General features: G+C 45.1%; 1 pseudogene; it reads left to right on the top strand.

Moving 5' to 3' along the window:
* Positions 1–10,423: 10,423 nt before the first annotated feature.
* On the top strand, positions 10,424–12,052 carry LOC142570337 (uncharacterized; annotated as a pseudogene).
* Positions 12,053–12,866: the final 814 nt, after the last annotated feature.

The raw sequence follows: 12,866 nt of genomic DNA, 5'->3' as shown, positions 1-12,866 counted from the left end.
ACAAAAAGAAGTTCTGTAAGTCCAGGCGTAGTCTTCGAAATACTTCGAATATTCTTTCTTTTTTTTTTTGCGCGCAGAAAAGTGGCAACAAGATAGAAGGAACTGATGAACTGTCTCTTCCTCATTACAAAACGAGCAGAGAGGGGAGAGAACCAAACCCGACATGTGTACGTTGAAGCTTAGAAAGGAATGCGGCAACGTAATTTTGTGAGCGAGGCCTCAAGCATCTTTGTGTACAGGATTCATTACTCCAGTAAAATGTCAGGTGCTTATAATTTGAAGAAACAGTCAGAACTGAGTTTGATAAGGCTTTTCTAACTGCTCGCATACGAAATGTGGCCTCATTGATATGTGCTTTCACATATCTGGTAGAACAGGAAGGACCGGGCCCCAAAAGTGATGTCTTTTTCCAGTGGATCGGCAGTTTCATTGAAAAATAAACATTTATGAGTGGGTACCCAAATCAAATGAACACATTGTATGTCCTCAGGAACTAGCAAGGGAATTAGTTTTGCCTTGAGCGAATCACTAGTAGGGGTAAGGGAGGGGCACATAAATAGTGAATCAGTAATAGTAACAGCTCTTCTAGTAGTTTGGTGTAACTTACGTAAAGCTAGAATTATTGTTATAAACTCAACCAGAAAAACAGGCGCAAAATCAGGCAATCTTAAAGACAATCCTAATAATGCTAACGCGTTAAAGATTGTACAGATTCCATGCACGGTGACAATCAGTGGTATGCGAAGCATTTGCTGGCTACCAAACAATGCTGGAGCATATTTTAGGATTCCGCAAAGTGTTACCAGAGGGGCCAACAAGTTTGTGTAAATCGGGCGGTTGAGTGTGACGACAACAGCAAGACGATGACGACAATCGTATGACGGCAACGGCACGATTCTTACTGCGGCTGTTCCACCTGAATATATACGACGTGCCGATTGCTGGGCTCTGCATATAGGTACTGAATGGGTATAAGGGAGAGAAAAGTGTACTGTGATTTGATCTGCGACTAAGTGCTGCAGAATCGTAGATACCTACGCGGATGTCACGTGGTCTTTGTTAAAACGACGGTGGCGTTTATACTCCAGCGAAGAAACATTAAACCACGATCATTCTTGGCCGATCATAAAGGCGGTACACCATCGCAGTTAATAAGTATAGCTGCTACGAGAGCAGGGCTAGGGAATGTCAACCCATCCCGAAGATGATGCAGTCTAACCGAGCGCAGAAAAGTGCAAACTGACACGAAGGAAAAATTCGAGAAACAGGCCTAGGATCTCATAGAGCTAGTGGCTTTGGGGCGAGAGGAGTTTGCGTGCCATCGTGGCCTACTAGAGCACGGGGTTGCCGTGCTGGAAGACAGAGGTTCGATTCCATCATCAGCCACAAATTCCATTTTGTTGAAACGAGGCGAGACAGTAGCATAATTACTTACTGCAAAGTGCCTATACTTCGTTTCACAAGCTGTTTGCAGCGCTGTGGAAGGCAGGGGCAGCTTAACCAATCAAGATGGAGCGCATTAGAAAATTGCGTTCCTACGCGCTTGTCGCCCCGTGATAATAATGACAGGTGACTCCATCTATGTTAAAAGAAGTGTACTAATATATAGCTTGCTTACTTTTGTAACTGTGGCGTTGGTGTCCTTTTGATTGGTTTTCTTTTCTTTTTTTTGGACGGCGACGCTCGTTCTAAAGGGACCGGCCCCGTTTCTTTTTCTACGCACAAGCTGCCAAAATTAATCCGGAGTCCAGCTTCATTGTTCACTCACCGCCTTTTCCACAACAGCGCTTCTTCGGTGACAATACTCTGCCCGCCTTCTCCGTCTCCATTGTCCACTGATAGAGCGTTCGCTCACTCATCTGGGTGAGTTTTGCAGTACTCTTGATAAGCGAATTCAAGCTTAAACTGCCTGCGCACTCGACGCGAAGCCCTTCAAGAACGTTTAAAGCTATCTGCTTCGCCAGCTTGGGGAAACAGCGCACATTCGACGGATGGCACAGAGCGGACACAACCGAATCGGGAGACGCCATGTTGCCGAAAGACGACGCATCACCATAGGCATCACCACCTTTTAACAGGCCTCCGAGGAGCTGTGTTCGTGCGGGTCATTGCTATCAGTTTCGCGACTGATTGAAAGCGCTCTCTCTACTTTAAAATTGTCACTGCAAACTGTTTTAAATTATTGTGTTCAATGTTTTATACCTAGTCCTATTCTGCTCAAACATTTGACGGACTATTTGCGGTGCTCCTGCAGCCCTGATTGGCTAAGAGGCCCCTACCTTCCACAGCGCTGCGAACAGCTTGTGAAACGAAGTATAGAATGGCGTGAAGAATTCTTCCCACAAAAAAATGAAAAAATAGGGACGTGAGAAACTACTACTGCGACTTCATGATGACCTATACGTGCAACTGCTGAGGGAGTGGCGTGTTTTTTCAGTTACCACAGATTACCTTCGCACTCGCATGAGAAGTATGTCATATAATAATACTGCAGCACAATGAACTCATATCGCCAAGTAAACGACAAGGCCTGGATGACCTGTGTTCGCTAACGGAGCACAGCTATGGCAATATTGCGTTTTGACCTCCAGCTGTGCTGTCGATTTATTTGTGCCGTTTGAGTTAAACATACACCTGTAGCAAGCACTACAAACGCACGATTTATTACCCAAACAAAGCAGCACAGACAAATATCGACGTAAACGGACACAAATACCTAGAGCTCAGGGCTACCGTGCGGTCGTGGCGTTGCGCAGCTGACAAGGTCGTAATGTTACCCGCAACCGCCCCAATGCACATCAACCTTGGAGAGAGTCCCATTTTAGGGTTCCCGTAGTCACCAGTTGAGACGAGTTTTGACACTGAGTTTAAGAATTTGACCTTGTATCTGCGTACCTTGCTGCAAATGAAGTGTAGTAGAGCTGAATGTCGAGTAAGTTGGTCTTGATTCAACTTCAAACAGCTTTTTCAGCGCTATAAACGACACGCATGACGAACTACCACACACGGACAGCGCTGTCCGTGCGTGCTTTACTGTCATCCGTGTCGTTTCTTGTGCTGAAAAAGATGTTTGAATATGAAATAACGTGCAAATGCGTAAGCAATCCGGACGCTTTGTTGTTGTCCAAACTTCTTTGGCACCTAGAACAAAATAGACACATTCTGAAGTATTCTTACTGAATATGGCTTCAAGCAGGATGCTGCATTGTTAGCACAACTACTTGCAGTGTGACATCATATTTTATTACTTGAATATTTTAAAACCAGCTTACAAATAAATCTAAGTTACATGTTTGAAGTTTATATGAATAACAAAAACAAATATTTTTACAAAACTTACAGTACAAACTGAACTATGAATTATCTATGAATCAACTATGAATCACCTAACGAAATTCTGAAATCCAGGGAATCTTTTTATCGGCGTTAATGGAAAAAACTGACTTTGGAGGTTAGCAGCACTGTTGCGGTAGGAGAACACCTGCTCCAGAATGTCAAGAGGGGTACTGACCGAACGGAGGTTGAACACAAACACTCGTTGACCCGTGAAGCACTGACATTTAGTTACGCGGTCTAGATAGCAGGTGCACTTCAATATTTGCGCAAATATAGTTCTATATAGGCCTAAGAACTAAGTGCGCCTTGTGGTTCAGGCATGGCACATCATTAATAGCGGTAGATCGTACTTGAGTGACTTTGATAACGCGCATTTCCCACAGATGCTCAGGCATGCGAGAGGAAGACACGCTAAAGCTGGTTAGGAGTCTGGTGATCAGCCGGGTTACCTACAGTCTCCCGTACTACAACCCAATCAAGAGCGAGGTTCAGCAGATAGACGCGATCATACGCAAGTAATACAAAACCGCGCTCCACCTACCACAATGCACATCCACGGAGAAGCCCTTGAGACTAGGACTTCATAACACTTTCGAAGAACTCAGAGGGCACATGTTGCTCAGCTGCGCAGACTACAACAGACTCCGTCTGGCAGGGAGCTTCTGCAGAAGTTGGGATGCAGCGAACAGATGCAAGAAATCCAAGGAACTGCGACTATACCGGACAAAATACGAAACACAATCAAGGTGGCCCCATTCCCAAGAACATGGACCCCAACCTACACGAAGAACGCAGGAAGGCGAGAGCAGAATACATCCAAAAGTCACTAGCTTCCCAAGCAACAACGGTATACGTGCACGCCGCCACATATACCAGAAGGGCGAGACAGACCAACCCCAACGCAGTAGCGGCGGTGATAAACTCGGACATGCAAGAAATCGTCAGCGCATCTCTACGGGACTGCACGCTAGTCGAGGCTGGAGAAGCGGCCGTCGCTCTGGCGGCAGCGGAGAGCTATCGGACTAGGCGGTCCTTAACAGTACTAACCGACTCCCAAACAGCATGCCGAAACTACACGTTAGGCAGAATAGGTCACAGAGCGCTCCACATACTACACTCTGAAGATCACCACAAACAAAACCCAGAAAAAGAACAACCAATTAGACACACGATAGTGTGGACGCCGGAGCACACGAACGTGGAAGGCAACCGTGAGGTGGACAGGGTAGCTCGAGGATACACTACATACCGGGCACCCTCCGCCAATGACCTCGATGAAACCGAGCCAGTTCCCAGAGAATACTCGACTATCCTAAACCACCATAAGGGCAGCAGGAAGCGGTACCCCCCGCCGCATAGCTCTCTCACTAGAGAGGACTCCGCAGTTTGGAGGCTGCTAGAGACGGGTGCATATCCGAACTTAAACACACTCAGTAAAATACAACCCACACAGCACCCTGACAAATGCCTATGGTGCCAGGGGGCACCCACGCTCTACCATATAACGTGGGCCTGCCAGAAAACAAATGCGGCACCAATAATACCAAACCCGAGTGCGGAGCAATGGGAAGGAATGCTCTCCAGCGACCATCAGGACGTCCAACTAGGGCTTATCCGACGGGCCCAGCTGGTAGCGGCATCCAGCAGAGCCCTGGACTAGGGGCAGACGGCCATTGCTAAGAAGATGGAAGACACCATCTGACTCCGCGAAATTCATCAAATTTTACTACAGCTCAATAAACGTTTCTCCTCCTCCTCCTCGTCCTCAGTCATCTCCCACAGGTATGATTGTCATACCAAAAAGTTATCTTTCGCGCGTGGCAGCACTTGTCCTAGATTGACCGTTTGGCGCTGCCTTCCTCGAGCATGCGCAAAAGAGTTTTGTCTCGTAGTTCTTTTCTACCATTCTGCGACTATTCAGTTGATAGTTGGCTGGCATTTGTGTTGCGCTTTTCGTTTCAACTTCTGTCGCTGCTTGCACACGTGCCCTTCAACAACATAGACGGTGCAAGACCAACAAATTGTCACTTTCGAAGCGTGTAACATTGACCGCGATAGCAAGGCTTAAAGATGCGCTTTTAATCCTCGGACGGTGTTTTTAACTATACGTGGGTGCGACAGGTTGGCGCGACACAGCCCGCAATGCGACCGCTGCTCGAGAGAAGGAACGTCGCGTTGGCGGCTGTTAGTCGTCTCAAAACGCTGACGTAGGGCGCTTCGATAGCAGCGACAAGCGGTACCATCGAGTCACCCTACGCTGGCAAGGGGAGGGGCGCCACCAGTGGCGTTGCAGGTGCCGCACCTCGATGGTGCATGAGAGGCGACCTAGCTGAATACCGTCGGCATTTGTAGCGTTCGTGTTCTGAATACACGTCGTGAAGAGGGAACATAGATGGCAAGAAGCAGACGCAACGAAGCGCTCAACTAACATCTTTCGCGTTTATTGAGTGTTCGCTCCTTTTATGCAAAATAAAGCGCACGCACAGCGAAGAAAGCAAACGCCACAATTCTCCATCAAACGCATGCCTAGCAACCATATCACTTCGGTTTTCACGTTTTGTCTTCAGAATAAGCCATGTAACAGAATACTGAACTACAGCATTCGTAGCTTGAAGTTTACGGTCCATTTTGCTCAGACCGTTGTATGCACCGTGGCGTGTTACGCACACGTCTGCTTAAGCAGGAACGACAATGTTTGTAAACGCACAATGTTTATGCAAGCAGCAGAAGGCAGCATGCTCTGGATCGGCCAGTGGTGGACGGCACATGACAACGGCTCGGGCTCGCGACATCATGTGCCTACTTTGACCTTACTCTGAACGGTTGGCCTAACTAAAGGAGAAAAAAATTAAAAATGCTTAGTCCTTATTTAACATTTCATTTGCGTCTAAAATCATATTACCGTCTAAATTTATAAGTTGGAAGTGGCATTTTCTGGCTGCGTTTGTTTCCTTATGTGTGTTTCTCTTATAGGGAAAAAAAAATATTGTTCGGTAAACCGCACCACTTCGCTCAAATTAGTTTACAGGACAAATGTTGTAAACCCTGGGTGAGCATGACAAAACCCCAAAAAGCATCAATTTGATTGTCTCCTACCGTTAAATATTCTATAAACCCCCACAGCACAATTTCTCATAACCCACACATCATCATGGACTGTGGAACACACACCACCCCTTGAAGATTCACTGCGTTAAAGTTGTCGGAAACTTTCAGTAGACGCTAAACACCATGCAGCCCGCAAATATGTGAGTGCGATGCAGCAGTTGTTCAAGAAACGCAAACGCGTTTCCTCCGGTCGTTCGCGCTTTTTTTCTTGACCCAGTTACAGTGAATGATCTTTTTGATGCCAACCCGTTTCTTGGCGTGTGAGAACATCTACCCCTTTTCTACCCTTTGTATGACACCTTTCTCTGCATACCCTCTTTGGCCGCTGGATAATTCCAGTTTCTGCGCATAAAACAGCCTGTGGCCATGCTTTTGGTCTACCAACCGAGCAAAAATGCTATTGCTAGTAAACTTTCAATAAGGAGGCAGCCCTCTAGTCATTACGTGTTTTATTCGACAAACTGTGAGGTTCAAAGATTCAGAGTTAATGCCTCCATTCACAAGCTTTGCTACGGACGTATCATAAACTTAAATCGCGAAGAATCCGCCATGTTATGCGTCCTGGAAACGTAAAACGTCCTCCTAAGTTTATGCACCTTGACGGTAGAAGGCCGGCGTACAGAAGCACGGAAATAATATCTGTTCAGGTGAAAGTCGGCGAGCACAGTCTGGCGACATCCATGGATGGTGTAGAAATGAAACATAGTACGCTAAGGTAGCCCAGCAGATCAGGCAGTGCTCGGCAGAGTAAATCATTGACGCAGGCGCAACGCAGCACCTCAATCAGCCTCAACGCAGCATCAGGGTTGTCAGCAGCCACGCTTCTAACAGGGATTATCGTTTGCTATCGGCCCTTTCGGGTAGTGGCATTTTACCGGACCGGAGCACAGCTTCTGGCACTCTTCCTCAGTAGCGAACAGGTTCATCTCCTTATGGCATCGGTGAGCGCGCACATAATCATGCGTTATGTTATGACACCGCGGCGGTTTTAACAGCTTGTCGAAGAAGACAGGGAAATTCATCTCTTCCGGAGGGCAGGCCACCAGCTTGTCCGGCCATCGACACGACGACTTCTGACTGGCATCCGAGCCACTGCAGCTGCTCTGGCAGTCCGCTTCGCTTCTGTACTGTTCTTGGCCGCTCAATTTCGGACAGGAGCCTTCCGGAAATCTCCACTCTTCGCAGCTGCACACCGAAAAAAAATATGAACAGCAGAAGGGAATGTTCCGTTAAGCTTGTTTGGTTGACTAAGCAGTTGTTGCTCGGGCTAAGTCAGTGTTACGGAGTAAAGAAGCTTTGTAAATCTCATTACGCAAGTGGCATGGACACCTTGACAATCTAGTGTTACCACTACGTGAAGCCTTGAAGGCTGTAATACCAGCCGGCGCTATTATATGGCGTATAACAAAAGTTGTGGATGAGTATACATGCACTTGAATGGTAGCAAAGGGAAAAACAAGACAGACAAGACCTAGGGTGTTCTAAATGCGACCCCTAAAGAAGACAGATCACATACATAAGGCCTGCTAAAGATGCGTTGAACTTCAATAGGTGCACCCCGACCGACAGCATACGCACGTGTTAAAGTACAGAACAACTACGAAAGTAAACTATCGCAAAAATATACAGATGGTTATATTTATTTGTATGTTAAATATACACCCTTATTCCGAAGCACATTTGACTCCCAGAAGTGATCACAGTACCTTCATATTGTTTTTTTGATAAAATATTAACAATTAGACCAGGCACTAAGAACACGAAGGAAAATCACAGAATCACCACCATGTATGCATAGCTACACACACTACGGTTTTCTTTAGCAGTAAAAAAAAATAGAACTATAATTTCTGAATCAAACTCGCGTATTGCAGAAGTCGCGATCACTGAGTGACATAAGAATACTGAAACTAGCGGAAACTAGGTTTCCAAGAATATGGTATTGAAACATGGAATAGGGGAAGTTGAAATATAGAATTCAAACGGTATTACCCATGGAAGAATAGGGCATGTTGAGAGCATCGATCAGAAGGCAAGAAAATACTTGGCAGCAGAGAAAGGCGATAAAGAGCCATCCTCGACAAATCGCATTGTCCAGCGCTAACCTGCAACCAGGATACCGAACCGGAACTGAACCGTACACCGTGAAAAAGCATTAGTTTTAGTCGAAATGGAACTGAACTGCAACATTACGATTTTTTTAACTACGGAGGGAAACCGAAACGAAAAAATAAAGCCGGCAGATCGATGTTATGCAAAGCAGTGTGCAAAGTTAACGGAACGACCATAGGCACCGACTACGGCGGGGGGGAGGGGGGGGCCGAGCTTCTTCAGGAGTTTTACAGGTGGGGGGCGGGGCTGAAATCCCCCCCCCCCCGGCGATGCCGAAGCCTAACCCTCCCCATCCCACCTAACTTATCATTGCCAGAGTTTTGTCACCCGCATCGTTTGAGGTTCTTTTGACTTGCCTCGACCTTCTCACTTAAAATTTGACTGTGCCTTACTGCATCATTGTTCGCGCGGATAAACACAACTTTTAATTCTTACTTTGATTTATTTCGGCAAATTCTGGCACTAGGAGAGCAAGCCGATTAGAAATGCCAACGGCGGCTCCCTAATCCGTATTTTCTCACTTCAACATTATTTTAAGTTTCCGCTTTAAGCACCATGCACGTACACAATATATTGAATTATATACACAGAACAAAGTTTATTGTATATTTAAAGAGAAGGAGGTAGCTAATCAACAATTATTTCTAAATATATGCATAGCTTATGTCTAGAGAATGAATATGTTGCTGTATGTTCCCCTCGGTTCAAAATGCTTTGCGTGCTTTTTTTTTACCCTGGAAAATAAAACTACAGAATTTCGTGACCCCTTCGGCAGAACCCTTTATCAGCGGCGTGTGAAATGCACGTGAATAATATGTGTCTCAGTATCGCTTCTCTTTCCAGTAAGCAAAGCTAACGACTAATTAAAAAAACACTTCTAATAATTTACATTTTTTAGGGATGGAAACATCGTCGCCTGCATGTCATATGTATATACAGGGTGTCCCGATTAACTATTATGTACCAAGACTTAAAAAAAAGCTGTCAGCAATTATTTCACTACTTGGATTTAATTACGTATTTGTGATTATAGAACACGAGCCTTGCTATCATAATTATCAAAGTACCTATGAGGCATATGTAGGCACAGCCAAGGGACATCTAACTGTGGTATCTTCAGCGACGTACTAATTGCGTACTATGTTTTTTCGACCGATAAATAAACTCTGCGAAATATGATGAATACCACGTGGCTGCGATCCCACCCCATCTACCAATTTTAGCGCATTTCTTTACTATAACTAACTCCCTGAAAGAAATTTGAACTCTTTCTTGCACTTTAAATAGTGAAATATGTTACTTAAAATGTGCTTAACCGGACAAAATAATATTATAATCCTGACTGCTGAATTAAAAGAAAAAATTTTTGATTGTGTACTTCCACCTTGTTGGAGGCCACACACAAAAGTAAATTTTTTTTGCAAATATCACATTTTTTGTTTTTTATATTTTAAGATACCCCAAACATTAGCTACATATTGCAAAATACAGTATGTCCCTATCGCAATTAGTTTGGGTGTTACAGCGTGTTTTTGAACCTTTACCCTCGTATTGCGAAACCGAAACAAAACTGCATTGGTTTCGGAAATCAGTTATATTTCCTTTTTGTAATTATTATTCTAAGTATTTTTCATTATCAGCTGTTTGTATTATTAAATGGTATTCTTATGCTTGGTCATGCGTTTACTATTCTTGTAAAATCTTTGTAAAAACGACCACAAGGTGGATCCTGACGCTCGAAGAACGTTTGTTGTTTACCTTGGTTAGGCATCGCTTAGCTGCTGTTTAAATTGCAAATTGCGTTTTCGCAATGCTCGCAGGTACGAAGACATAAAAAGTAGATCACTTAGACCACTTTTTGAGTAGTATGGCAAAGGTCAGAGAGCAGAAAAGACGCAAACGTAAGTTTGCCGGGAACCAAGAGACGACGAAGCGTCCGTCTCCTGAGCTAGTGGACGCGGGCGTTTCAGCAAGCGCAAATAAGCTTGGGAACATCGAGAAAAGCTACGAAGCTATATCGCCTGATTCTGGTCTCCAAGGGAACAGGATAGTTGACTTTGATATTCTTTCTTCAGTTTTTTTTTAGTGCTAGCATGCCCTGTATGCAAGAATTCATCACTGAAGCTGCAAGAACGCTCTCATCAAGGGATTTGCTCTACCTGTGCGGTTGTGTGTGCTGTGTGTGGCTTCGAGCATTCGTTCAATACATCGAAAAGAACGGTGCCTGCTAATGAGAACAATGTTCGACTGGTGTATGCAATACGCCAGTTCGGGAAAGGGCATGAAGGTGCGACAACGTTCTCTAAAGTGACGAACATGCCTCCCCCTGCGCGCCATTCCGCCTACGACAGAAAATCATCTCAACTGTCTACAGCAGCTGAAAAAGTAGCATCGAAGTCGATGACTGATGCTGCTGCAGAAGTTTGTCTTGTCATAAGGAGTGATGAGTGTGGTGTTTCAGGTGACGGAACGTGGCAGAAGCGTGGACATTCTTCTTTGAAAAGCTGTGTGTCGGTGATTTCTGTGGACACAGGAAAAGTTATTGATCTTGAGGCACTTTCCAGCACATGCATGGCTTGCAAAACCAAACGAAAGTTGAACTCAACAAGTGCTTCATACGGGGACTGGAAGGCAAGTCACACTTCCTGCCAAGGAAACCATTAAGGAAGTACAGGTAGTATGGAGACGGTTGGTTTGTAGAAAATATTTGAGAGATCACAAGTAACACGAGGCTTGAAGTAGCTGGAGTACTATGGTGATGGAGATTGAAAGAGCTATGCCACTGTAAAGGGCATGTATGGAGAAAACAGCGTGCAGAAACTTGAATGCATTGAGCATGTCCAGAAGCGTGTCGGCTGCCGCCTCAGGAAACTCAAGAAAACAGTGCGGGGGCTTGGTGGGGAAGGAAAGTTGACTGATGCCCTTATTGAACGCCTGCAAAACTACTGTGGGATCGCTATAAGAGTTAACGTGGGAAACCTTTCAGAGATGAAACGAGCCACCCTGGCCAGCTTCTTCCACTGCAGCCCTGCAGATGCGCAAACAAAACACAGCCTGTGCCGTGTAGAACCGAACAGCTGGTGCGGGTACAAAAAGGTAGAATCACTCGGCCAAGGGAAGTACGTCCACAAAGGAGGACTTCCGAATGATGAGCGTAGCAGAGTAAAAGCTGTGTACAGCGATCTGTGCTCAGATGAACTTTTATCAAAGTATCTTCATGGCAAGACACAAAATGCAAATGCCTACTTCAGTGGAATTATATGGTAGCAGGCTCCCAAGGAGGTGTATGTCAGCTTGCCTACAATACTGTTTGCCTTGAATTACGCTGTTGCACACTTTAATAATGGTAGCATAAGCACCCTGGACATACTGAAGCAGGCTGGCATTGAACCAGGGTACTTACTACACGACAGGAGCTTGCAATGCCAGAGACCGCCAGCGCATGCAGAAGGCTCTGCGCAATAAATCACGACATGCATACAACCTGTACATATAACGAAGGGCAATGTCCAAGAACAAGGCATGTCGTTGAAACCAGAGATTTTTGACGAAGACTTTTCTTCAGTGTATAATTTAGGCTCACACATACATCTAAAGCACGGCGACCTCTTAATGAAATAGCGCATCATATTCAACGGCTTCTATCATTTGCTTAAATTTATTTCGGCTATTCACTCATAGGTGTCTGCCACTGTGTATGGACACATTCGTGGTCCATCCTTCAGAATGTGTATGTACCATTCTGGCAAAGCCGGTACGTAATCCTATAATGTATTTTCATGTTATGTGGCGTGCTTCTCTGTGCCTACGCCAGTCATCACCTTTCTTCCCTTTACAATCATTATACACAGTCAAAAAACAAACCACAAAGCTCGCCTTCGTGCCTATCATTCGCCGCCAGCGTTTCCAAGAAAACATTACGGTTACATAAGCTCAGTTGTCGGGAAGCGTCAGAAGCAGCCAGTAATCTTTGAATTCTATCGAGTTACATTCTTAAAGACGAAGCTTAAACGTCCCCCCATTTTTTTTTTTTTTTTTTTTGTGGTGTTGCAAGGAACCGAGTGGGCCACGGCGATCCTACTAAGACTGACATCAAACGGCAGCTTGAAAACGCTATCGCGTTAGAAGAGGTGCTTAAGTTGCCACGTAACAGAATTATATTTTCTCGTATATTCAAATTACAATCGCACGCTATTATGTTGGTAGGTTGCGTGTTACTCGTACGTTATGAATTTTTTTACGCATTTTACTTTGAGAACTTCAATTAGTTCAGTAACGTTTATGCGCCACGCGAAGGGCCTGCGTGGATT

This window comes from Dermacentor variabilis, chromosome 2 (genome assembly GCF_050947875.1).
Source record: "Dermacentor variabilis isolate Ectoservices chromosome 2, ASM5094787v1, whole genome shotgun sequence".
In the NCBI taxonomy this organism is placed as follows: domain Eukaryota; kingdom Metazoa; phylum Arthropoda; class Arachnida; order Ixodida; family Ixodidae; genus Dermacentor; species Dermacentor variabilis.
This window is presented reverse-complemented; position numbering and strand designations above follow the sequence as displayed.